Below are 26,925 nucleotides of genomic sequence, written 5' to 3'. Positions count from 1 at the left end.
TGCACCAAACTTGAACCTTCTTTCCGCAAACCATAGCACATAAAGCCTTCGAAATTATGCCAAGTAAAAGTCTCAACTCCATTAACCTCTCATGTAATTGAAAATATTTAAAGTTTAAGGGTTTCACTCATGGAGTTGGAAAAGAAGTAAGCACTCATTAAATGAGTACATATTTAGGACAAACTCTTAAATAATTATTGAAACGAAGATAGGAAATAAACTATTTGGACAACCACCATAAAGATTACCACAAAACTAGTTTTTCGGGAATTCTAAGTTAAATAGACAATCTTTACATTTATTCTAAGAGCCATAAAATAAAACATGAAATTAATAAACACACCTTTTTTTTAATACAAGAGACAACATAATTGAAAATGATGGAACTATTGCTCTTGTGTTTTTTTTCTTTCTTTTTTTTTCTATATATTTCTTTTTTTTTTTTCATGAAGAACATAATAAAAGGCTCTCTATTAAGATTTTTCTATAGAATATATTATCCCTAAAACATCATCCATTCATACCACAATACCTTGTCCAAATAATTATAACCATTTCTAAGAATCAATAAAAAATTTAAAGTTGTTTTCTCAAGTCTCACCTCTCACAGAAAATAATGAATTCTTAAGCAATGAAAATTTCTAAGAAAATATGTGCTAATCAACAATCTTAGCACAATGTTTGGCATGTGCATTAGGTAAATCTAGAGAAACTCTTAGTAATACAGATAACAAAAATTGATTCAAAAGTAACATTTTGCAAAAATAAATAAGTAATTTTTTAAAAAATTTGACCATGAAAATATTAATATGACAAAAATCAACATGAACGTGCATGAATATGCTCACCACCCCCAACCAAAATCTGACAGTGTCCTCAATGTCTCAATATATAATAAATGTAAAAGAGCAGGGAAAGAGAACACCTGGATAGCGAGCGTCGAGTGATAGAGCGAATATTGATTCTCTAAAACATGAAAACCTGAAAACACAAAATGATAGCAAATAAAATAAAATTACAAAAGGGAAATAAATAGAAAACAAACCTATGTACAAACAATTTGGAACACTACTCAGACTTGGTAAATCGATTCCATGAGAGTGACTTCTTCAGGCTGGGTCACCCTCTCTATGTAGTGTTTCAGTCGTTGGCCATTTACTTAGAATTCTCTCCCATCAATTGGGTCTGTGACCACAACAACATCGTTGGGAAAGACAGATTTCACAATATATGGGCCAGTCCACCTTGATCTCAGCTTGCCAGGGTGGATATGCAGACGAGAGTCATAAAGATGCACTCGTTGGTTTGGCTCAAATTCTTTTCTTAGGATCTGCCTATCATGAGCCGCTTTCATTTTAGCCTTGTAGATCCTAGAGTTGTCATAAGCATCGTTCCTTAATTCTTCAATTTCTGACAACTGAAGCTTACGATTGAGTCCTGCCGCCTTGAGATCAAAATTCAGACTTTTAACTGCCCAATAAGCTATGTGTTCTAGCTCAACAAGAAGGTGGCAGGCTTTACCATAGACTAGCCTATGAGGAGACATACCAAGCTGAGTTTTGTAAGCAGTGTGGTACGCCCAGAGAGCATCGAGAAGTCGTGAGGACCAATCTTTGCGGTCAGGATTAACCGTCTTTTCTAAGATTTCCTTAATTTTTCGGTTGGCTAACTCATTTTGGCCATTTGTCTGTGGGTGATAAGGCAATGTAACCTTATGAATTACACCATACTTTTGCATTAAGGTATCAAAAGAATAGTTGCAAAAATGAGTACCTTAATCACTTATGATAGCTCGTGGTGTGCCAAACCTAGATAACACATTTTCCTTTTAGAATTTCACAACAGTTTTGTTATCATTATTTTGACAAGGGACATCTTCCACCCATTTTGAGACATAGTCTATGGCAAGGAGAATGTAAAGGTAGCTAGAAGAAGGTGGAAATGGTCCCATAAAGTCTATCCCCCAAGAATCGAATATTTCTATTACAAGAATTGGGTTTAATTGCATCATATGTCGATGAGACAAAGCACCTACTTTCTGACACCTTTTACATGATCGATAGAAATTGTTAGTGTCTTTGAACAAAGCGGGCCAATAAAGACCACACTGTAAGATTTTTCCAGCAGTCTTTTTCATAGAAAAATGACCACCACAAGCTTCATTGTGACAAAAGTTCAGAACACTAAAAATTTCATCATCTGGAATGCAACATCTCATAATTTGGCCAGGGCAATACTTAAATAGATATGGATCGTCCCAATAGAAGTTACGAACCTCGACCAAATATTTACGTTTATCTTGTGAACTCCATGCAGTTGGAAGTTCGCCAGTCCCTAAGTAATTAACAATATGAGTGTACCATCGCAACTTAGTGACTGCGAAGAGATGTTCATCAGGGAAGTCACCTCGAATGGCTAGGCCATTAGCAGAATCAGAAAATTCAAGACAAGATAAGTGGTCCGCTACCACGTTTTCAACTCCGTTCTTGTCCTTTATGGTCAGATCAAATTCCTGTAACAGAAGGATCCACCTAATTAAACATGCCTTAGCATCCTTTTCAGAAAGGAGGTATTTTAAGGCGGAATGGTCCGTAAAGACTGTGATAGGTGAACCAATCAAGCAGGAACGAAACTTGTCAAGTGCGAATACTATAGCAAGTAACTCTTTTTCAGTAGTAGAATAGTTCATTTGAGCACTGTTAAGAGTTCTACTTGCGTAATAAACAATGAAGGGCTTCCCTTCCCTTCTTTGACCTAAGACGACCCCTATAGCATAATTGCTAGCATCACACATGACTTCAAATGGTAAGTTCCAATCTGGTGGCTGAATGATAGGGGCGGAAGTGAGTTTTACAATGAGTGTTCGGAAAGATTCCTCACACTCAGGTGTCCAATTGAACACAACATCTTTTGCTAGGATGCTTGACAAAGGGCGAGCAATTGTTGAGAAATTTTGTATGAACCTCCTATAGAATCCTGCATGCCCAAGAAAAGATCAAATGTCTTTAACAATCTTGGGGGTGGGCAGCTTTGATATGAGTTCAATCTTTGATTGATCAACCTCAATTCCTCGTTCCGACACGACATGCCCTAAGACTATGCCTGATGGCACCATGAAATGACACTTTTCCCAGTTAAGTACCAAGCCTTTCTCTTTGCAACGTTTAAGAACATATTCGAAATTGAGAAGGCTTGATTCAAAAGAATCTCCAAAGACTGTCAAATCATCTGTAACGACCCAAAATCAGTAATAAGGCTTAAGGGCCTTGATTAGTGTGTCGGGAGGGCACAATTGGTTTACGTGTGAATTTATTAAGCTTAATGCGTGATTATATGATAAGCATGCTAGTATGTTTATATGAATATAAATGTGATTATATGCTATAATTGTGAGAACCACATTATTATGTGGGTAAATCTGCAGCATGCGACTTGAGGCGATCCTAGGAAGATAGTTAGCGAGAAAGTCACAACGGGGCTTAATACTTGACTTCGAGAAAGTCAAGGGGTATTTCAGGTATTGGATGGTTATTTAGGTTATCGAGTTATGGAAATAAATAATTGGAGATATATTTGAGGTTAGGAAGTCTAGGTGGGAATACTGGGGAATTTTACTATTTTTCCCTCGGGGACGTTTCCGGTACCCCGAGCCCCGGGATTAACTTAATTGTCTAAGAATAGACTAAGTAAAACAAAGAATTTGGTGGAACATTAGGAACCGACCTTCTCTCCTTTCCACTTTTTCTCTCAAAGGAAACCATTAGAATCTAAGGGAAATTCAGCTGAAAACTCTATGATTTGAGCTAGAGTTTTGAGGGATTAGCTCAGTTTTAGCAAAGGAATTCAACCAGGACTGAGGTAAGGATTGAATCACACTTTTTGTTGTTGAAATTCTATGGTTTTGATTGAGTTTTAAGAGGTTTTTGGGTTTTGAAATTGAAACTGAACTGGAGCTAGGAACTTGGAAGTTAGCTCAAAAATTGCTTAAAGAATTGATTCTCCAGTTAAGGTAAGCTCGAATTTATGGTTTAATATTTGAATTTTGAAGTTTTCATGGCTGGTTTTAGTTTTCTCATGTTTTTGGGTTTCAGAGATTGAAGTGGGATTTTGATGAGTTTTTAAGCTAGGTTTTCATTGGATTATGTTGCTGGAATCATGTTAGAAGTTTTGTGATTGTTGAGTTGTGGAATTGGGATAGTTTTGGATGGTTTTGAGTGAAGTTTGAGAGTTAAAAATGGAGGTTTTTCTGGGTTCGAAGGGGTTGGGCCGCGACATAGTTCTTGGTGAGTCGTGGCCCTCTGAAGCTGATGCATGCTTAGGAAAGAGGGCGGGCCGCAGCATGGGGCTTCCAGGGCCGCAGCCTGTGTCTAGATTTGGGCGTGGGGGAGCCTCTGGTTGTGTCCATGTCGTGGCATGGGAGGCTTGAGCCGCGACCCTTAAGGGAATTTGGGATTTTAACCGTGGGAATTTAACCTAGGGTGCTCGGGATCGAATCTACTACCGTGTTTGGTGGAATTCGATGTTCCAAAGACTAGAACCTTACTTAGAAGCCCTTTTACAATTATTAATTGTATCTCTTATCTTGGTTGTGACTAGGTCTAAGCTAGGGGCTCTGGAAACGGATCGTGCTTAAGAGGCATCTCGCGTAACTAGCACATTTGGAAACTAAAGGTAAGAAAACTGCACCCGGTTGTGGATTTATAATGGGACTAAGGGTTCCCTATTTTGTTTGCTTTATGAAGGATGGTATTATGCCATGTAAATAGTAAACAAACGGGCTAAGAATGTCAAAGTTTTCACTAGCGCACAGGGCGCTGCTCGGCCACTGGTAGCTGAGGACAGCTTATTATGCACTGAGATCGGTTTAAGCTGGCCGGAGTCAGTGGGGTAAACAGAGGGTGCGACCTAAGTTGTCGACCCTGATTATCTTGTGATTTTATTATTATTATTGATTGGTGGATTGTTATGTTGTATAGCTGGGTGTTGATTAGCTAAATCTTTTGTTGAATCTTTATACTTTGTGATTATTGTGGTATGTTAAGTGTATGAACATGCTTAAAGGGTTGTCCAAATGTTATTATTGCTTGTTATGTAATATGATATGTTTTCTTGCTGGGCCTTGGCTCATGGGTGCTTCGTGGTGCTGGTAAAGGCAAGGGCAAGCTTGATCAACTCTGATTCGGAGAGCTCTGAGAGCAGAATGTACATGATCAGTTGCTCAGCCGCCACGGTTGAGAGGGAGACAGGAACAGGAGAACTAGAAACGTCTGTTTTTCCCTTAGAGTGGCTAATGTTTGTTTGAACTCTGGAAATTTTGTAAACTGACTTTTGAACGCAGTTCCTTTTTGGGATCCCATGTGTAAAAATGTTTAGTTGTATGAAATATACCTTTTGAGACCAAAACCTTTTAACCCTAGTTCATTAGTTGTTTCTGTATCACATTTTTCACTAAATGACTTGATTAGCAAGTCTTGCACCTTTATAAGTACACAGTATAGCGATCTTGGCTATCCAGGGCGTTACATCATCCATGAATACTTCCATACATTTCTCGATCATATCACTAAATATGCTCATCATGCATCGCTGGAAAGTGGCTGGAGCATTGCATAGGCCAAATGGCATACCCCAGAAGGCAAATGTACCAAAAGGACAAGTGAATTTGGTCTTATCCTGATCTTCTAAGGCAATCTCGATTTGGTAATACCCTAAATAACCATCGAGAAAACTATGGAAAGGATGACCTACCATACGTTCCAATATTTGATCGATGAATGGAAATGGAAAATGGTCTTTTCGGGTGGCTGCATTTAACTTTTTATAATCAATGCACATGTGCCACCCAGTTGTGACCTTGGTAGGCATAAGTTCCCCTTTTTCATTTTGTACCACTGTTACCCCTGATTTCTTGAGAACAACCTAAGTTGAGCTAACCCATTTACTGTCAACAACCTGAAATTTTGAAGAGGAAATTAAAATGATTAGATGTATATTTTGACTCAACCTCTTCCAAAATAAGTGTATCGATCAGATAGGATTGGAAACACTCATCCTTATCAGGTGGTTGTTTGCCGATGTGGAAAACATTCACTTCTAGAGTCATGTTCCCGAAAGAGATTTTCATGAGACCATTCCTACAGTTAAGGAGTGCATTTGCTGTTGCGAGGATAGGTCTACAGAGAATGATGGGAATTTTGGACTCTATACTCACTTCAGATTGAGTGTCCAAGATGAGAAAATCAACAGGGTAATAGAATTTTGCAATTTGAATCAGAACGTCTTCTACTATTCCTCGAGGTTTCTTAACTGATCGATCGGCCAGTTGTAGCACCACAGATGTGGCCTTGAGTTCTCCTAGACCTAATTGTAAGTATATTGATTATGGCCTGAGATTTACACTTGCTCCTAAGTGTAGAAGGGCTTGAATAAATTCCTGCTCCCCAATTTGGTATGAGATAGTGGGATAGCCATGATCTTTGTATTTAGGCGGTGTCTTGCAGTCAATTACCGCGCTAGCTTGTTCTGCCAAGAATGCAGTTTTCTTGACATGGTGATTTCTTTTAACGGAGCACGAATCCTTGATAACCTTGGCATAAGCTGACACTTGTTTGATCACATGCAACAATGGCAAGTTGATCTTTACTTGTGTTAAAAGGTCTAGGATTTCACCATGATTTTCTAGTACCTTTCCAGTGGATTTCAAAGCTTGAGGAAAGGGTACCTTTACTGGAATGCTTATTGGCACATCATCATTTGGAGCGGGCATTAACGTACTCATTGTCTCAGTTAACGGTGAAACCGTACTTTGTCCACTTCGAGTAGAGATGGCATTAATCTCTTTGAAATTTGTATCTGGAGAGGAGGAGGTTTGTGCCATGTGTTGCCCTTTTTGATGGATTAGAGGTTGAGCGGGAAGTCTACCATGCTCTTGAATTTCCAAAGTAGTGTTTAGCTTTGTCATTTGGATTTTCATGTCTTTCATTTCCTCTACCATTTGTGTGAAACAAGATTTGAGCTCTTGAGTTGAGGCTATTTGAGTTTGCGCAAGCATTTGCAAAGTGTTCTCAAGAGAATTACTTGACTACATGTTATTTTGAGGAGCAATGTATGCTTTTGGTGGTTGTTGCTGCTCAAACCTCCATTAGCTTCCAGATGCTTGGTTTGAATCCTTCCAGCTGAAATTTGGATGGTTGCGCCAACCGAGATTGTAAGTGTTTGAGAAAGGGTTATAAGGCTTCTTGTAATCCCCTAAAGCATTGCATTGTTCCTCATTTCCTCCTCTTAAATCACCAAGAGTTGAACACTCTTGCTGTTGATGTTCCACCCCTCCACAGATGAAGCATGGATCTCGTGTCTCTACCTTTGTAGCCATGTGGATTCCTCTACCTTCTTGAGATTTGAAAGCCTCGAATTGTTGTCTCAATGATTCAATTTTGCTTTTGACGTTGTCCTCTTCCCTCAATTGGTAGATTCCAGTTTATCGTGGCTTGTCCATAGGACTCGGTCCATTCCATGTGTAGGACTTTTCAGCGAGATCGTCGAGGTACTCAAAAGCTTCATTGGGATCTTTTTGAAGGAATTCGCCATTGCACATCATTTGTAAAATTGTCTTTGTCCGGTTGTGAGACCGTCATAGAAATAGCTGATCAGATGCCAGCTTTCGTATCCATGATGTGGGCATTGATTGATCAAATCTCTAAACCTCTCCCAGACCTGATGGAAAGTTTCATGGTCTTTCTGGGTGAAGGTAAAGATTTGCCTCTTAAGGCTACTAGTCATATGGGGCGGAAAATATTTGGCAAAGAATGCTTTTGTCATTTTGTCCCATGTTCCGATAGATCTAGGCCTTAGGGAATACAACCAAATTTTTGCTTTGTCTGTGAGAGAGAAAGGAAAAAATTTCAATCTCACAATGTTGGTGACATCAGCTCGGTTGTTGAATGTAGCCACCACCTCTTCGAATTCCTGTACATGCACGTACGGACTCTCATTTTCCAACCCATGGAAGGTTTGTAAGAGGTTAATCATGCCGGGTTTGAAATCGAAATTTGGCATATTGTTGGGATACATTATGCATGAAGGTGTGGCTGTAATCGTAGGATGTAAATAATCCTATAGCGTTCTTGGTTGGACTTCATCTTGATCAGCCATCATGGGTGGTTCAGGAAGTCTCTGTGAATCGGGAGTGTTTGAACGAATGGAAGAAAACGACGAACTAGGAGAGTTTTCTAAAGTTTCTACTTGTTGTCTTACGAATCTCCCTATTGCGTCTCTATTTCATGGCATAAATATTTTTTTATTTTGTAAGTATTATAAGCGCAATTGTGTAATAGTGTAATAAGTATACACCAAAAATGTTCCCAGGCCAATTGGGGAGGCTACCAAGGTACTACTTTAGGCCCAAGAGCTTTTCTAGAACTCCCTGAGGTTCTTAGAAAAGATTGGAGAGTAACGCTAACACAGACCTTATCTAAGAACCAATTTTTCTAAGACAGAACAAGTTTGGTTTTTACTAATTTTCCAAAATTACACAAATGTTCTCAATACTTTTTTTTATGCTTTAAAATTTTATGATTTAATAAAATTTTATGCTTTTTTTTTTGGAAAAAACCTAAATCTAGAAAATAAAATTCTAAACCTAGAAGTAAAATAAATAAAAAAAAACAATAAAATAAATAAATAAATAAAATGAAAGAAAATAAAAAAAAATTATACTACTCTTTTTTTTAAATGGAATAAAAAAAATTAATTTACTATGCAAACCTTTAATTGTAGAATTACCTCCCCGGCAACGGCGCCAAAAATTGATATCGCCCAATAAACTCCTAAGCGGTCACAGTAGTAATCACGCTATGTCATATCCACAGAGAGGTAAAATACAAATAAAATGAAAGATTAGTAAATTAGAAATAATAAACTTTGAAAAAGAATATATTTTTTCTAAACATTAAATAAACAAAATCGAGGAATTAGAATCAGAAAGAAAATATGGAAGGCATAAGTTTCATTCATGCAAACATATATATATTTTAATAAAATTGATTCATTATACTCAACTATAATTCTACACTATTAAATATAGTTGGAAAATATATATAATAAAGCTCACCTTAAAATATGTTCTTTAATTAAATTATACTACCTTCTAATTTTACATAAGAAAAGCATGACTAGGCTTATGTAAAAGACACTAATAAATTTAGAATAAAAATTAGAAGAAAATAAATTTAATTGCAACAAATATATAGAAATGAAGAACAAAATAAAGAATCAATATATTAAAAATATAATGTGAAACATGAACTTCACTCTAACCTTTCCACAAGAGAATTTAGCCTAAAATAGACATTGTTTTCACTAAAAGAAATGAAAGAAAAATAGGAAAAAGAATGGTTTTCTCTCTAATTATACTCTCCACCTTAATTCCACAATCTGATGATTTTTCACGACATTTGGCTCTCTATTTATAGTGAAAATATGACCCAAAATGTGTTAAAACCGTGTACAAAAGAGTGGGAAAAATGGCTGCAAAATAGGTGCAAAGTGGGATACAAGTGCAGCAATAAAGGAGACACACTAGCCATGTGTCACGCACCGATTGGCTCGGCTTGGAGTGCATTAGGCGTGTGGGAGATAGCAGCCAAGCGAGTGGGACATGTGGCGTCTCCTGGTTGGCTCGACAGGCGGCGTGGCAGGTGGTGTCAGGCGCGTCAGGCGGAGTCAGTGGCTGCTTCGGCTCGGCTGGCGGCTCGGATGGAGGCTAGTGGCTTTCTGCCACGTGGCAGCTTCTAAAGCTTGGGCTGGGCTCCTTTTTGGGCCTAAGTTAACTTCAAAAATACCACTTTTTTCATGATTACTTCAATTTTAATTCTTCATTTCTTCTTTCTTTTTCTTTGTGTCAAAATACATTTTATTTTCTGAAAATTTAAAACAAATTAAATTAAAATTAATATTTCCAAATATAAAATATATGACAATAAATCCATGAAAATATTAATTAAAACTTAATTTATTTTAAACTTTAAAACTAATAAAATGATATTTTTTTAGCACTAATCATGCCCCCTCTTCTGATGGTCCAAGAGTTAGAGGTTTCACCCAACCCTGTTCGTAATCCAGAGCAAATCATAGTAGTTTCCTCCTCTAGATCGGAGGGTAGGGTTCTTGTTTTATTCTTTTCCTTGTATTACCCTGACTAATCAATTCTTGGATCTTACTTTTCTGCTCACCCTTTTGTAGGCGAAGATATGGACCTAAAGTGCGCCTTCAAAATTGGTGGTGTCAGAACTAGACCTGTCGTCAAGAAGGATGGAATATCAAAGAATAGCACCTCCAGAGCCGGAGTTTCCACCAGATGCCCTTTAGAGGATAAAGGTGCCAGTTCAACTAAAAAACAACAGCAACAAAAAGAACCAACAGCTCAGGTAATTTCAGTTACAACATATGAAGCTCTTCCTCCTCGTCCTAGTAAACCTGCGCCGATTCCCAAACACGTAGCTCCAAAACTTGCAACTCCTAGTCATGTCGCTCGAGGTCGCAAGGATCCCGAAAGCATTTCATGGACCCCTTCACAACATGGCAAATCACATGGTGGGTCATGCTGACCAAGTGAACGCCAAGCACGTTAGAGCCATAAAGGAGCCAGGGAACGTCCTGGAGTCACCCTTGGGAATGAATGTGACTGTGAGTCCTCTGTCTTGCAACATTCCTTTTTTATTTTTTTATTTTCGCTAGCTAATCCTGCTATGTATTATTCTGTTGTATTCTATTTTATCTCAAATCTGCGGCATTGTCTAGATCTGAGCTCAAAGAGATGTTGTTAGAGTCACCCTGGTGGCATCTTAAGACAATGAGTAAATTTCCAACAAGCAGGTCATAGAAGTGAGCCAGCACTGAGACCATATGCAGGATGAGGTCAAAAGCCTCAACAAAACTTGAGGAAGTCGAGGTGCGCAAAAATAAATTTCCCGAGGTCGACAAGAAAGCTAAGGAGGATGCCAAGAAGGTGAAGCAGGATGTTGTCGAGGCAATGGACACCCTAGATGAGATGTTATACCGATGCTTGGCATACAAGCAGGAAGGAGATTTCTCATTTCTCGATGCTGAGCTTTGGGGGTGTTATCTTACCAAGCTCTAGAGCCGACTCTCCCAAGATCCCTCTCAGACTGTGGAGGCTTCTAGAGCCGCTGAAGGGGGTGACAATGAGGTGACATCACAAGGGACAGTGACTGGAGCTCAGTGATGTTTAGGGCGCCCTCATCTTATTATTTATTTTTTTATTTGTGTTTTATTTCGGGTTTTTTAAATCCCTTGTAATTAAGCTTTCAAAAGCTGAAACAATTCTCCTTTGGGCTCAATTCAATGTTATTTCTCCTTGAGTTATGCATATACCTATTTGTACATGTTCATTATTTTATGATCTATTTTTATTCCCCTAAACCTTTTAACTTGCTATGTTTATGAACTTTAAGTCCTTGTACTTTCAAAGGGGTTACTTTTAGATCGAGATAAACGTCTGATGGCTTGACCAATTAATTCTGGTCGATGACCTGGTTATATCTAGGAATTTTCCCGCCTAATAGCGTTATACCTGTTAGGAATAAGGCCTCGGACCTAGTTATATCCAAGAGTTTGCTCGCATAATAACATTATACTTGTTAGGAATCAGGCCTCACACCTGGTTATATCTAGGAGTTGGCTCGCCGAATAACATTATACCTGTTAGGAATCGGGCCATGGACCTAGTTAAATCCAAGATTTCCTAGTTAAATTTTAGGTTTTGTCTCTTTGAATTTTCTTAACTTAGTTCATATTCAGAATTTCTTTGAAATTCGAGCTTTAAAAAGTCGTTGAATAAACAATTTTACAAATTCTAAGTTTTGAATTTTATCCAAATGTGATAAATACTTTTAAAGACTTTTCAAGGGTTATATGCCCCCGAGCGATCATAATTTATTAATATTCTAGGTCGCTTTTACAAAATGAGCACGTGATACATCGATAGAATAAGATAAAAATATTGGCTTTACATTTAAATTACGTAGCAATCAAGTGTTAGTTAAATTGAAATGGGTTTTATAAATAAGCCTTACACGAAAAAAATACTAAAAACATTAAAAATTAAAAGAGTTGTCCTATTACTAATAGTATTTTTTGAGATGTAAATCATTCCAGGTCCGTCGGACCAACTATCCACTTCACCGAGCTAGTTTGAAGGTTCCTTCACAAAAGATTTCCACGATCTGGTATAGTCCTTCCTAGTTCGGACCCAATACTCCATCTTTAGGATCTTTACTTGTCAAAAATACCCTTCGAAGAACTATGTTTCCCAGTCCGAGTTTGCGTCCTTTTACCTTCGAGTTAAATTAACTAGTAATTCTCTACTGATAATGGGGGATCTATAATTGTGACTCCTCCCATTTTTCCTCCATCAGATCCAGAGATGCAACGAGCAAGTTGTGGTTTTGATCTTGAATGAAGGTTTTCTGTCTGTGTGACTTCACTAGTGCTTCAATTGGGAGCATAGCCTCACTTCCAAAGTTTAAAGAGAAGGGAGTGTGCCCCATGGAGGTATAATTTGAGGTTCTATAGGCCCAAAGTACTTATAGGAGCTGCTCAGGCCATAGTCCCTTGGCTTCATCTAGTCGTTTCTTTACACTCGCCTTTAGGGTTTTATTTACACACTCGATCTGCCTATTAGCTTGCGGATGCGCCACTAAAGAGAAACTCTTGGTCATGTCATTCTTCTAACAAAATTTTGTGAAAAGATCACTATCGAACAGAGTTTCATTGTCAAACACGATCTTCTTCGCGAGCCGAAAATGACATATGATGTTCTTCACGACAAAATCTAGGATTCGCTTCGAGGTTATGGTCGCCAGAGGCTCTGCCTTGACCCACTTTGTAAAGTATTTGATGGCGAAAACTACATAGCGAACTCTTCCCATTCATATTGGTAGTGAACCAATCAGGTCAATCCCCCATACTGCAAATGGCCAGGGCGATGAAATCATTGTTAGCTCCATGGGTGCTGCTTGAGAAATTGTGGAAAAAGTGTTGGAACTTATCAAACTATTGTATGTATGAAGCCAAATTCTTTTTGAGCATAAGCCAAAAATATCCATACCTCGATATCATTAGAGCAAGGTTTTGCACCCCAACATGATCTCCACAGAATCCTCTATGTATATCATGTAGGATAGTATGTACTTCCTCGGATAGTTGACACCGCAAGAGGGGTAGCGAATGCCCTCATCGATATAGAATTCCCTCAACCATAACATATCGTGGGACTTGATATAACCATTTTCTTGTGTCCTTTCAGTTTTTTGGTAGTTTACCAGTTGTGAGGTATTCCACTATGGGGGCTATCTAGGTCGGTTTTGTGCCAATCACTCTAACTTCAACCGCTTCTTCTGTTATGATTTGTTGTTCTAAGAAATCCACTGGGACCATGTTTAATGTATCCGCCTTTTTGGTGGTGGCAAGTCGGGCTAAAACATCAGCATTAGAATTCTGCTCATGGGGTACCTGCTCAATGCATCAGAACTCAAACTCAGACAACTCATCTTTAACCTTAGCTAGACAAGCTGCCTTTTTGATACCTCGAGCTTGCTAGTCCCCTAATATCTGATTAACCACGAGTTAAGAATCACTATAACATTGGATCACCTTTGTTTTTTTAGTTCTTTTGCCACCCGTATTCCTGCAAATAGAGCTTCGTACTCTGCTTCGTTGTTGGATGCTTTAAATCCGAACCTCAGGGACATATGGAATCGATGTCCCTCAGGTGAGATAAGAATTATCCCAGCTCCAGATCCATTTCATTAGATGATCCATCAACAAAGAGTTTTCACAATTCTTGCATTAGTTCTCTCATTGGCCCGTCCTGAAAACCTGTGCATTCTGCTACAAAATCAACAAGCGCTTAACTCTTGATTGATGTGTGCGAGTTACATAATATCTCGAACTGAATGAGTTCGATGACCAACTTAAGCAAACGTCCCGATGTTTTAGGTTTTTGCTGTGCCTGCCTTAAAGGTTGATTGGTTAAGTCGTGGATGGTGTGGGACTGGAAATACGGTCTGAGTTTTCTAAAGGCCAAGATCAAGCAGAACGCGAGATTTTCTATTAAAGGGCGTTGATGCTCATAATCTCATCAATAGAAAGTATGAGGCCGAGGCAAGGCCCCTAGGCCACCGTCGTCTCGGGAAGCCATCACGCCATCACAACACAAGTCTGGGTTCGGTTCTCGTGGAGTCGATGCCAAGTGGCCCACGTTGGCAAGGCATAAGTGCCAAGGCTCAGTAGCCTCGCGAGACCCATCTCGCCCATGCACTCGGCCCCACAGCCTCGCCCCACGGCCTCGCCTATGCCCTCGGCCCCATGGCCTCGCTTGGCCTCGCCAGCCCATACCGCCCAAGTGGCCTCGCGAGATGTCTAGGCCACGCCACCCAAGTGGCCTCGCGAGATGCCTAGACCACGCCTCCCAAAGGGCCTCGCGAGATGCCTAGGCCACACCCCTCAAGTGGCCTCGCAAGAGGTCTCGGCCACGCCACCCAAGTGGCCTCGCGAGATGCCTAGGCCACGCCACCCAAGTGGCCTCGCGAGATGTCTAGGCCACGCCACCCAAGTGGCCTCGCGAGATACCTAGACCACGCCACCCAAGTGGCCTCGCGAGATGCCTAGACCACGCCTCCCAAAGGGCCTCGCGAGATGCCTAGGCCACACCCCTCAAGTGGCCTCGCAAGAGGTCTCGGCCATGCCACACAAGTGGCCTCGCGAGATGCCTAGGCCACGCCTCCCAAGTGGCCTCGCGAGTCTCGGTGCCCCTGGCCTCATGAGGGCCACATCCACAACGCACTCGACCTTGTGAATAGCTAGGGAGCCACGCCCTCAAGGGGGTCGTAAGGAGAGCGTCTCGCCACGCATCCTTAGACATCTTCCAGGGCCACATGCCTATCGCTCGGACTCGTGAGTGACCTCAGGAGGTTTTGGATACCCCATACCAAGGACCCAAGATCTCCACCTCACACCAAGGGTCCCATTCCTTACACCTCGAGATCCCTATGCTTAGGAGATCCAGTATGAGTCGAATGGGACATATTTGTATGACCAAGTACTAAGTACGGATACCAGTGCCAGTGAGATTGCTGGGGTAAGGATCATGGTCCGTACGTCTACGGCCATAGGTCAGAGCCGACACCACTACCTCCTGCGCCACTACGCCTGCCACCACGCATTAGACATGGGTACAAACAAGTAGTGGAGACATCCTCTTGACACCTGCTCCTGTACAGGTTGTACAACCACGACCTCTGAAGCCACTCCCTTAACACAGTACGTATGTACCACTTGGTCCCCTGGACCACTATGTACCTAAGGCCATTAGAGCCTACTATAAAATGAACTCTAAGACCACCTGAAATGGGGTTGGAAATTTTACTGTAGCAGAGGTTTTGAGTGTGAATGAAAGATTGAATTCTCCATTATTGTTCTATCCTAGTTCTTGGGTTATTGTTCAAGTTTTTACAGCTTTCCGATTAGTGATCTTAATTTGATAATTTTTCCAACTTAACTTCGTTGACGAGTTCTCACCGTCAACAAAGGGTATCTGGACTCAGCTCCTAGAAGCCTTTTCCTCACGTAGTACATTGATTTTTGCGCTCGATTTTCTTCTCGAAATAATATGACCATGACTACATTTTCTGTCACAGCTTGGTATAAGAGCAAACATTCTCCAGCTGCTGGTTTTGATAATATAGGGGGTTTGGCTAGGTGAGTTTTCAGATTCCAAAATGCCTACTCACATTCTTCGGTCCACTCAAACTTTTTGTTTCCCCTGAGCAAGTTGTAGAAAGGGAGACACTTCTTAGTCGATTTTGAAACGAAGAAGTTTAGGGCCACCACTTTCTCAATTAGGATTAGTGCTTCTTTATGCATCCTAGGCAAAGGAATTTCTAATAATGACCTGATATTCTTTGAGTTTGCCTCTATACCCCTTGTGTTTACTATGAAGCCCAAAAATTTCCCGACAAAACCCCAAAGGTGCACTTTTGCAGATTTAGCTCCATGTCATATTGTCGGATACATGGTTATTGGCAGTCTTTGATTTAACGAGCATATCATCGACATACACTTCCATGTTTTTCCTGATTTGGTTAACGAAAATTTTGTTGACAAGCCGTTGGTACGTTGCACCAGCATTCTTCAACCCGAATGGCTTAACCGTGTAGCAGTGTACGTTGTGCTCAGTCATAAAGCAAGTGTGCTCTTGGTCTGCAAGGTTCATCGTGATCTGGTTATATCCAGAATATGCTTCCATAAAAGACATGCGCTCTTGACTGGCTGTTGCATCTACCAACTGATCAATTCATGGTAGGGGAAAACAATCCTTAGGACATGCCTTATTGAGGTTGGCGAAGTCAATGCTAGTTCTCCACTTTCCATTGGGCTTTGGGACCAAAACAGAGTTTTCAATTCAGGTCATATATTTTGCTTCCCTTATGAATCCACACTTATGTAAGCGAGCTATTTCTTCTTCTAAAGCTTCTGTTTGCTCCTTCCCCAAAAGCCTTTGTTTCTGTACCTTTTCAGGTACATTCATATCCAGATTCAGAGTATGTATTATGACATTCAGACTAATTCCCACCATATCTTCATGTGACTAGGCAAAGACGTCTAGGTTATTTCTCAAAAACTTGATCAGCTCCTTCTTCCTTTCGGTTCCAAGATTTTTTCCAACTTTTACCACACTTGAATGTACTTCTCGGTCAATACAGATTTCCTCGAGTTCTTCCAACACTTGGAGCTCCTTTGATCAGACTTGTCTTCGCCAAATCTTTGATCAATGTCGACTTCCTGGGATACCTCCTTACCTCTTTGCTGAGGTTCTTCGTCCCCACAAGCAATTTCCATTACCCGAGGCTCCTCTCCTCCCTCAATAAGGACCATTTCTTGCTGCCCGGGTTGTGATTTTCCCTTCATAGCAATGCTATAGCGTTCTCTGGTAGCGAGCTAATCTCCTCTTACATATAATTGAGGTCGAGGGGGGTTTCATTGTTATATGTCAGATTAAGGTTATAGCCTCAAAAGTCATCTGTGTGGGTCATCCCAAAACTGCGTTGTATGTAGCCGAACAATCGATTATGACAAACTCGAACATTTTAGCAACAACTCGCACATCATCTCTTATTGTCACTACGAGCCTGTTCGTCCCTATGGTTGTTGTGCCTTTTCCTGAGAATCTGTATAGGGTCATCAAGGTCGCCTTAAGATCAGCTACAGACAACCCTATTTTGTTTAGGGTGGACCTTAATAGCACATTTATAGAGCTCCCATTATCAATCAATATCCTCTGTACTCTTCGAGTGGTGAACTGAACAGTTATCACCAGCAGGTCATGATGCGTGAACTAGAGGTGGCTAGTGTCCTCTTTCATGAAAATGACTGGTTATTTTTTCAACCACTGTTGTTTTGATACCCTTTGCTTTGCTACGAATTCAGTGCCATTGTGGGGTTTAGCTCATGTATGTACCGTATCTGGGCCCCATTACTCATGCCCGCCAAATGAGGACCTCTGGTGATAATGGTTATATCCATCCTTTTTACTGGAGGCAGGATGATCTAGTTCCCCTAATCTGGTTGAACCCAGGGTTGAATGACCAGATCTTCTGGAGCTGGATAAATATTTTTCCCATCTGGCTGACTAGGAGCTACTTGGTTTTGGGCATATTGGGCTAATGTACCAGCCCGGATGAGAGTCTCGATCTCATATTTTAGCTGACGGGAATCATCAGTATTATGGTCGATGTCGTTATGATATCGACAAAATTTTGCTGGGTCTCTTTTCGCCCTTTGGTGCCTCAAGGGCTCTGGTTTCTTCCATGGAAGGCGGTTAGAGTTTGCCAAAAAGATATGCTCTCGAGTATCTGTAAGGTCGGTATAGGCGGTGTAGATGAACTTGTACTTTTCACCGAGCTTTTTCTTTTTGGTTCCATTATGATCGCCCTCACAAGTCCCCTTCCGCTTATTGCTCCCCAACTTGTTATTCTGTTGGAAAAACATCCAGAGTGCGAATGTAAATTGCACGGTGGCCCCATTGATTAACAACAACAAAATTTCCCACCGCTCATATAATTTTTTTATAAGTTCAAGAATACATGCAGGAACAATTAATATACAATATTATTAATCATGCAATATATACGATCTTCTTATCCAACGCTTTGAGTACTAAGACCACAATCTTCCAAAGTGTTCTTTACACCTCAAGATGTGGATGGGCACATAGAGAACAAATTTTGTAATTTAGACATAACAAGTTTATCTCAACAAATGAGAACTTGGATTATGGCTTGAGAATTGTTGGAATAGTAAGAGAATGGTTCACTAAATCGTTCTCTTCTTATCTCTTATTATCATATAATATATATGTTGCATATTACATAATAATAATAATAATAATGATGATGATGATGATGATGATGGGAATAGATTTAGGTAATATCTAACTTACCAAATTTGACAAATCTATTTTCAAAATATTGATTAAATAAATAAAAATATTAAAAAACAAATACTTATACTTTATCAGTGTCACACACACGCATGGCACGGTCCTTAAACAGTGTCATGAGTGTAGCATTATTCCCAATCAGGGAATGTTGCATTTTTCTTATTTTCTTTTATTTATTTATTTTAATAAATCCCTCCCATAAAATATGGTATAATCTTTTTAAGGAAAAGATCACAACCATAATTCAAATTTAAATTTTAAATTCAAAATTTAAAATTAATGATCATCTATTACAAAATTAATAAATAAAAAATACTTTGACTTACCATTTTTACTTTTTCCTACTCAAATAAAATAATTAATTTCACAAATTAATTTATTTATAATTATATATATTTCAAAAATTTAATACTTGAATAAATAAATATATTTTCAAAATTTAATAATTAATTCTAAATTAATTATTCAACCTTAATTAACATATAATTATATATTCGACCCGAAGAATAAAACTCTCCTCAAATTTCTAAATTACAGTTTTACCCTTGTATCAATTGTTACCTTGATATGGTGTTGATAGAGCCACATTGGGGACCTATGAACCTATAATTTCAAGCTCTAATAAATAATAGATTATTAATCAAAGCATTTTGATTAAATAATTATATTTATCAATCTCATGATTACTCCACTATAAATATGAGATTGAACTCTTGATAATTATAGATATATATTTATAGAGTACTTTATTAAAGAATAAAATGTCCATTGATATAATCATTACATGCAATGTTAATCCTCTATTAATAGTTCGTAATTAAAAAAGGAATAAAATTACCATTTTACCCTTTTAACTATATCTAGTTCCTAGGGTACCATTGACTTTACTAGTGAAGGTTGTGCCACAACAAATTTGCAACATGAGTGCTCATAACATTTTTAGTCCCAAAAGTCAACCCAATAGGGAACCATTATTCAATCTATAAGAAGGTATAGATTTCATATCTATTTAACTATGTCCCCATCAATATATGCCATTGATTCCACAAAACAATTGTTCTTAACCTGATCATTCTGACAAATCTTAACACATAAATCAAAGGATCATATGACATATATAAGAGTTCATTCTAACCTCAGGATTAAGATCTTCGTGTATATGATGATCGTTTGATGTGTTTGATTAATACTACAAAACGGTGTTCAAACAAGTATTAATAAATCTCATTTGTTCCATCTCTATATATCAATATATATAAAGTACCTTTACTAAAGTGTCCTACTACACTAGTGACCCAGATCTAGGTTACTTGTATTCCTAATACGAGTGAACCGTACTAGCAGTAAATAATGCAAAGATTCCATAACTTTATTTTACTACGAACTATTTAAAGTTCATTATCTCAATCTCAATCCTGTCATACCAATATGACATTAAGACCACATTGATGAAATTTGAAATTTTTTGATATTTACTAAATATTATCAACATAATATCAAACATAGTCTATATATATGCAATAATTAAATTCAATTATTTATTTCATTTAAAACATATGTCAACCACAATTGCTTTAAGGGCGCTATTCCCAACAATCTCTCACTTTCCCTAAAGAAAATTGAGGCATCTCTCAATGTGTCACTTACATTATCCTGAATGAATTTGTTTAACAAAATCTTTGTAAATAGTTTTGTAAGAAACAGTTTTGAAGCTATCTTCAAGATCGTTACATCAATTATGTAAAATTGTCTCAAATTAAATTATACTTCATGTCATGTGCTTACCTCAAACATGATTTCTCTGTTCTTCTAGAATAGTTATGTCTCCATTGCTTTCGCAATAAGGTACTAGTAGCTTATTCAAGTCTAAAACCCTTTCCAGGATGGTAAAGACTCATCTAAATCAACTAGCCTATTTAACTGCTCAGTAGCTGTTACATTTCAGCTTCTATGGTTTAATTTACAATTCTGAAATGTCCAACGCATTTCTAGATTAATGTGTTTCCTCCACAGTTATAGAAACTGATTCAATCTATAAGAATTATATCTGATTGATAATCAGTTCATCCTTTGGGATTTTAGGTCACCGCCTCAATACACAAACATATAATCTCTATTATATTCAAGATACTCAGTAAATCAAATCCTAATAATTATTCAATGACTTAATCAAAAATTGAGTTGACAACTGCTAACTATTTCCACTGTTTAATAAATGTTAATTTGAATACACAACATTTGACACATTAAACAGTGTATCACTGAGGTGTAGGAATACTGTCTTATGCCCTTCTTTTCTTGTAAAATAATAAATGGAAATTATTCTTTAGATAATACATCCTCCTGACCGGGAAGGCAAAAACATTTCTTGGAGTTTTACAAACTAAAGTATTCAAGCTTCTTATCTATATAAGTTACTTGAGATAAGGCTCAAAGATTGTTCTTTCAATATATAAAGATTTGAATGTATAGAACATGTTTGTCTTTTCCAAATATAATATTTAGAAATTTTCAGCTAACCATTTCTTTACTTTTGATCATTTCTCTACATCATTCCCAATGATCATAATGTTATCAACATGAAGACTAAGAATTACAACAGAATCATTGATTAAATCAAAGATATTTAAGATCTGACGACTCGTCAAAATCCAAAGTTTCATTTAAGAAGCCTCAAATAAAACTTTGTTTTTGATCCCTTATTTCGCATCTTATTGGTTGAGATCATCGAATGGTTTTGTCATGTCAGCCATTGAGAAAAGACTATTTAGACATCCATTTTAATAAATCTCATAATCCATGCAAAAAGTAATTGATAAGAATATGTAAATAGATTTAAGCTTGGTTACAGTAGAAGGTATTTATTCGAGTAATAAATTTATGCTTTCTCTTTATAGCCTTCGGCTATTAACCTTACATTGAATAGTCTATACTTTCCTTTGTTCTCCTATTCATCTTGAATATCCTGTTACAAACAGAAGTTTAATGAACTTTAGTTGGATGTTCAAGGATCCAGATGCCATAGGAATTCCAAATTCCATTTCTAGATTCATTGTGTTTCAACCATTGTTCTCAGTTAGAATCTTTCATTTCATTCTAGCATGTGAATGAAACATAGTTAGATTTTGTTAGACACAACCAACTGAACTATATGTTAGTAACAGAGTAGTTACTAACTAACGCTCTAACTATACTAAAGCTTTACAAAATTTGTGATATTTTTGGTTTTATCGTTGTTAATTATCAGTAACTTGCTTACTTGACTTATATTAATTATTTCTAGTACAAGTTAACTAGAAATATAATGATTATAATAATCGTGCTTCGTTAAAGTAGCATTTAAGAGATACAAACACTTTTGTAATCTCTTTATAATTATTAAATTGCTTCACTAAATGACTTGATGGAAAAGTTTCAATTATTCACATAACTACTTCTGGATCCCAACTTTTTAGTCTTTGATTATGTACAATCAAACATGTACAGAGTATAATAAGTATCAAAATTATAGAAATAATAAAGACAATAATGATCACTAATCATTTATTTAATCTTATCTAATATGATTATATTCCATTTGCAAAATACTAATGTTGCTTAGCATTTTAGCTGTATGTGAGTCGAGTTTGAATTCCAAGTTCACATGCAAATTACTTGAATTCTGAATTCGAGTTTAGACTTACTTTTGATCAGATCAAACATGTCTTAAGTGACTTTACTTTGAATGTTGCATGAAAATTTCTATTGCATTCAACAAAGGAAAACATATCTTAAATAAATGTCAATCAATATTGACTTAAAATTCATTGGCTCTTTTAGCTTTGAACATTAAAAGATTCAACATACATCTCTATGTATTAGCTAAACAATTATGTTATTTTTGAGCCTTTATTAGAGAAAGGTATTTTGGTTAACATTAATTAATAGACTATATAACAGGGAGAGAACCAATGAACGGTTCTAATAAAATATTTTCTTTTATTTATTTTATGTGTCTATTTAATTATAAATCAACTTAAAAAATAATTCACATATATGTTTCACTTAATTGTTGTTAGAATAATATGTATTATTTATTAAATTTATGATTTTCACAAAACTAATAATTCATAATTATCAAAATACTTGTTGATGAAATATGTAGAACAAATATATTTAAAAAATATCAACTGAATTTATTATTTAAAAAGAAATATTAAACTTGTTCACTTATCAATAAAGGAATCTAAAATAATATTTCTAGAATGGATTTTAGAACCAATTTAAAGAAAGAACATATTAATTTCTTTCATAATGAAAATCAACTATTTCAAAATGACTATAATTTTTAAATTGTTTTAAAGCAAACAAAATAAATTTCTAAACTAATCTTTTCTTGAGTCATTCGTCTTCATCACTTCTTCTTCGCTTTGGTTTCAATGTCATTACTCTTTTTATCAAAAGATTTCTGCATCCCTAAAAACAAGAACAAATGAAAAATAATATAAGTTGCATAATTTTGAATCAACCATTCAAATTATTAAAGAAGAGGTTTCAGTAAATCGAATTTACCCCATATCTTAAAAGTTGAGCATATGCTAGAGTATCATTCTTTATCAAGGCCCATATCTCGTATGTAGTCTCAATAACTATATATCTTTCTTTAATGTCCCCATGCATTGATATTCCTGGTGATTCAATCTCATCCATTCACTTTATTTTTTGTGTTCATCAAAGCTGGATGAAAAGCTTGGAACCTCTAGAGGTGGATCAAAGATCCCTCCGTACAAGTTCTCTATTCCAAGGACAATGTTAATTCCTCTATACCATCTTCTTATGTGGTTAAGACTAAATGAAACCTTCTATCAGTGGGGTATTTTTGGATTCCCAAGTTTTCAAGTACTTGATCAGGATTAAGAGAATTAACCATTGTCGCTGGAAATAAATAAATAAAATATAATAAATTAAAGCATATAATAAATACAAGTTATTATTCGGAAAAGTAGACATGATGCATGAATGCAAAATATAAAAACACATAAAAAAAATAAATACTAATTCACGATAAATTAAATTGAAAAATAATGGATCGGCCTTGGGGTAGGTCAGACTAACTCAAAATTAATTTTGAGATGAATCTCAATTTCATAAGTGAAAACTTAAAAACGCAATTTTTTCTTTTGACTTATGAACTACCGCTAGTTTGGTCAAGATGTACTAGTCATGCTCGAAAGCCTAGATACACCTTCGGAGTGTAACCCATTATTTTTTAGTTAATGACTTAACTCAAGAGTGTGCCTTAGGGTCAGTCAAACTCGAAATAAATAATTAATTTTATTCTCATAAGAGAAGTCAACCTTGAGATAAAATAAACATATTTGAAAGCCTTTCCTTAGAGAGGCCGCAAATGGAGGCGAGACACCAGGCCTGTCACGCCCCGGCTGCCCCGAGACATGCGACAGTGATCGGTGAACCGAAAATTTGACTCGTTGCTCGAGTCCTTTGGTTAACAACGTGTTTCTAATGTCATTAATAGGTTAAGGTGAAAGTCAATAAAAAGGAAAGGATATATTTTATTAAAAAAAAAAACTGTTCATGGGCGCACCAGAATATTTACAAGTTATTTACATCTCAATATGGGCATTACTATTTAAAATTTACAACCCGCCGACCTAAGCAGCAAAAGTTAGGGTAAACCCCCTAGTTCCTCTGAGAACTCTTCATGCATCTCCCTCAGCTCTCTACTCAAGGTTGGGTGAGCTTTTCTTTTCCTCTACCTGCACCACATAGCACCCCATGAGCCAAAGCCCTACAAGAAAACACAATATTGCATGTGAACAATATCAAATGATGTAATTACATCACACAGAGCTTATAGCTCCAAACTGATGAGTGTCTGTTGGATAAGTCTCTAGCCATCAGATGAACAGGCGACTAATGAGCCACGCTCTGGAGGTCCCATACCCTCCTAGCCATTTGACCTGTGGGTCACCTTAGCCTTTTCCAACTCTGGCTCTAGATTTCTAGCCTTGGGCTAGACAAGCGCTTTTAATATTCACCGAACTTCAGGTCAGTCCAGCATTAATGCTCATTTGATTCATTCAATGCAAATGTCGATTAGATCTAATCTTTGTTGGCTTGCATTAAACATGCTAAAACCATCCTTGACTTATGAGTCAATGCCCTGACTAATGAGTCAGTGCCATTCACAAGTAAGCAATGCTACCGGTATATATCACAGATCAAATATATAAACATGGGCATTCATCATGCTTACTTAATGGTTGCTAGCATAATAATGATCATGCACAAACACAGAGACTCAAGCTCTGAACAGTTTCATAGTCAATATTCATGGCATGCCCTAATGATATCTTTATGCAAATGAGCAAGCTTGCTAAGCATTCAATATGCTATCAATGTCCACATTTAACCATCCAACATGCATCAAAATATAACCATGCATGTCTCATTTGGGGTGCAGTTTTCTTACCTCTGGTTCGAGCGAGAAATAATAATAAGAATGACTCCTGAGAACGATCGACCTTTGATTCCTTAGTGGTTACCTAATCACAACCAATTATAACCTCCATTACTGAAAATCAACATGGATAGGGTCTTAACCTAAGCACCACTCTCGAGACCTCGAAACATGCCCACACGGTGAGTAGATTTGATCCCAGGCCTTAAGGATTGAAACCCCAAGTCAAAAACCCTTAAAAACACTCAAAACGGGACTTTGAAGGAATAGAGTAGCGCTACAGCACTGATCCCTAGCACCCCAGCGCTAATCTCAGAACCCCCAACACGCCCAAAAGACCCCTGTGTAGCGCTGTGGCACCCTAGGGTGGGAGCTATTGCGCGACCTCCAGACCTGATGCCCCCTGAAACCTCCTTCTTCATCTCCTTCTATTCCAACCTATTTCCAATTCTTCCAAATCCCATTCTTGATGCCAAATGAACCCAAAAACCATCCTAACACACCCCAAACATCACAACCATAAGAACCCTAGCCAACTCCCAACAAAACCAAGATCTCAACCTAGGAATCACTACTGTAAAACAGAACTAAAATAGGGCAAACCAGGGATTTCAATGGTTAGAAACTTACCCAAAGCTCAGCTTATGAAGCCCTTCAATGGAGGAACATACTCCCAAACTCCCAAGGCTTACTTCCCAAGCTTGAATCCTCAAGAATGGTTCAAAAATTCCAAAGAAAAATTGAAGAAAGAAGATACGGGAAAGCTTCAAGAACCTACTCTCTTTTTCTCATCTTTCACAACCTTAAAATGGCTTATATCTATCCTACGGGTGAAATGTCCATTATACCCCTAGGTCAATTTAAGGTTTCTAAAGGCTCCCAAGGGAAAAATTGGTATTTTCCACCTATCTCGTTAATCATAATTAACGCTCTCCAATTCCCGCTATTCTTGATAATCTCAAACACCAATAATTCATATCCCGTTACCCATTAACTCCCGGTAACGCTCTAATCATTAAAATCACCCCGAGACTCATCCCGAGCCCCGAACTTTAACCTGTTATGACTAGACCACTAATCGATGTTCCAAGATCGTCTCATGTCAACTAGCTCGAATATATCTCCATAATGATGGAATCTCATTCATAATTCACAATTTGCACCCAAATACACAATTATGCCCTAAAAGGGCCAAATTGCCAAAACAGTTCAATTAACAAATGTGGACCCACATGCATGAATATAACATTATATTATGATATAATTCACATAAACATGCACATAATCATTTAATAGCATAAATAAACAAGTATGACCCTCCCGGGCTACTAATCTCGCCATTAAACCACATCGGAGAATTTAGGGCATTACAAGGCCCTTCCTATGCCTCTCGCGGTGTTCATCTAATAATGGAGACCATGAGACTTATTGTCATAACTCTCTCTCCCACTAACTATTTTAGAAAAGCGTGTTTTTAAAAAAAATCAATATTTTAAATTTAGTTGTAAGAATAAATTTAATTATTTGTACCAAATGATATTATAATAATTACTAATCTAATTAAGCAAAAAATAAAATGAATAAATTGTGCCCTTACTTCTAATTTTAATTTTGCTTTAACTGAAAGAATATCATTTTTATTTCAATAAAATATTTTTCATTAAAATAATAAATTAAACAACTTTAATTTTAATTTACCATCTTAACTAATTAAGACTAAAATTATTATTATATGAGTTATCATATATAAACATATAATAAAACATTGGACGTTCCTAATAGAATGTTTCTACACGATTGTAATGCATGCTAATTTTGTACTGTGTGGGTATATGAATGGAATGTTATAATGCATGACGAAACATTAAACGATTTAATCATATTCAAACATCTATATTAAATACATAAATCCGAGTTGGTAACTTTTGGGTATTTCTAGAAAAAATTA

The 26,925-nt window shown here is 37.3% G+C and overlaps 1 non-coding gene across 1 annotated transcript; it reads left to right on the top strand.

Moving 5' to 3' along the window:
• Positions 1–7,663: 7,663 nt before the first annotated feature.
• Positions 7,664–7,770, top strand: LOC133780971 (small nucleolar RNA R71). The gene has a single exon (XR_009869774.1). It is a non-coding gene; the product is annotated as a small nucleolar RNA R71 (small nucleolar RNA).
• The last annotated feature ends 19,155 nt before the right edge of the window (positions 7,771–26,925 follow it).

This window comes from Humulus lupulus, chromosome 5 (assembly GCF_963169125.1).
Source record: "Humulus lupulus chromosome 5, drHumLupu1.1, whole genome shotgun sequence".
NCBI classification, from domain to species: domain Eukaryota; kingdom Viridiplantae; phylum Streptophyta; class Magnoliopsida; order Rosales; family Cannabaceae; genus Humulus; species Humulus lupulus.
The sequence above is the reverse complement of the archived record's forward strand: the minus strand, read 5'-3'. Positions and strand labels throughout refer to the sequence as shown.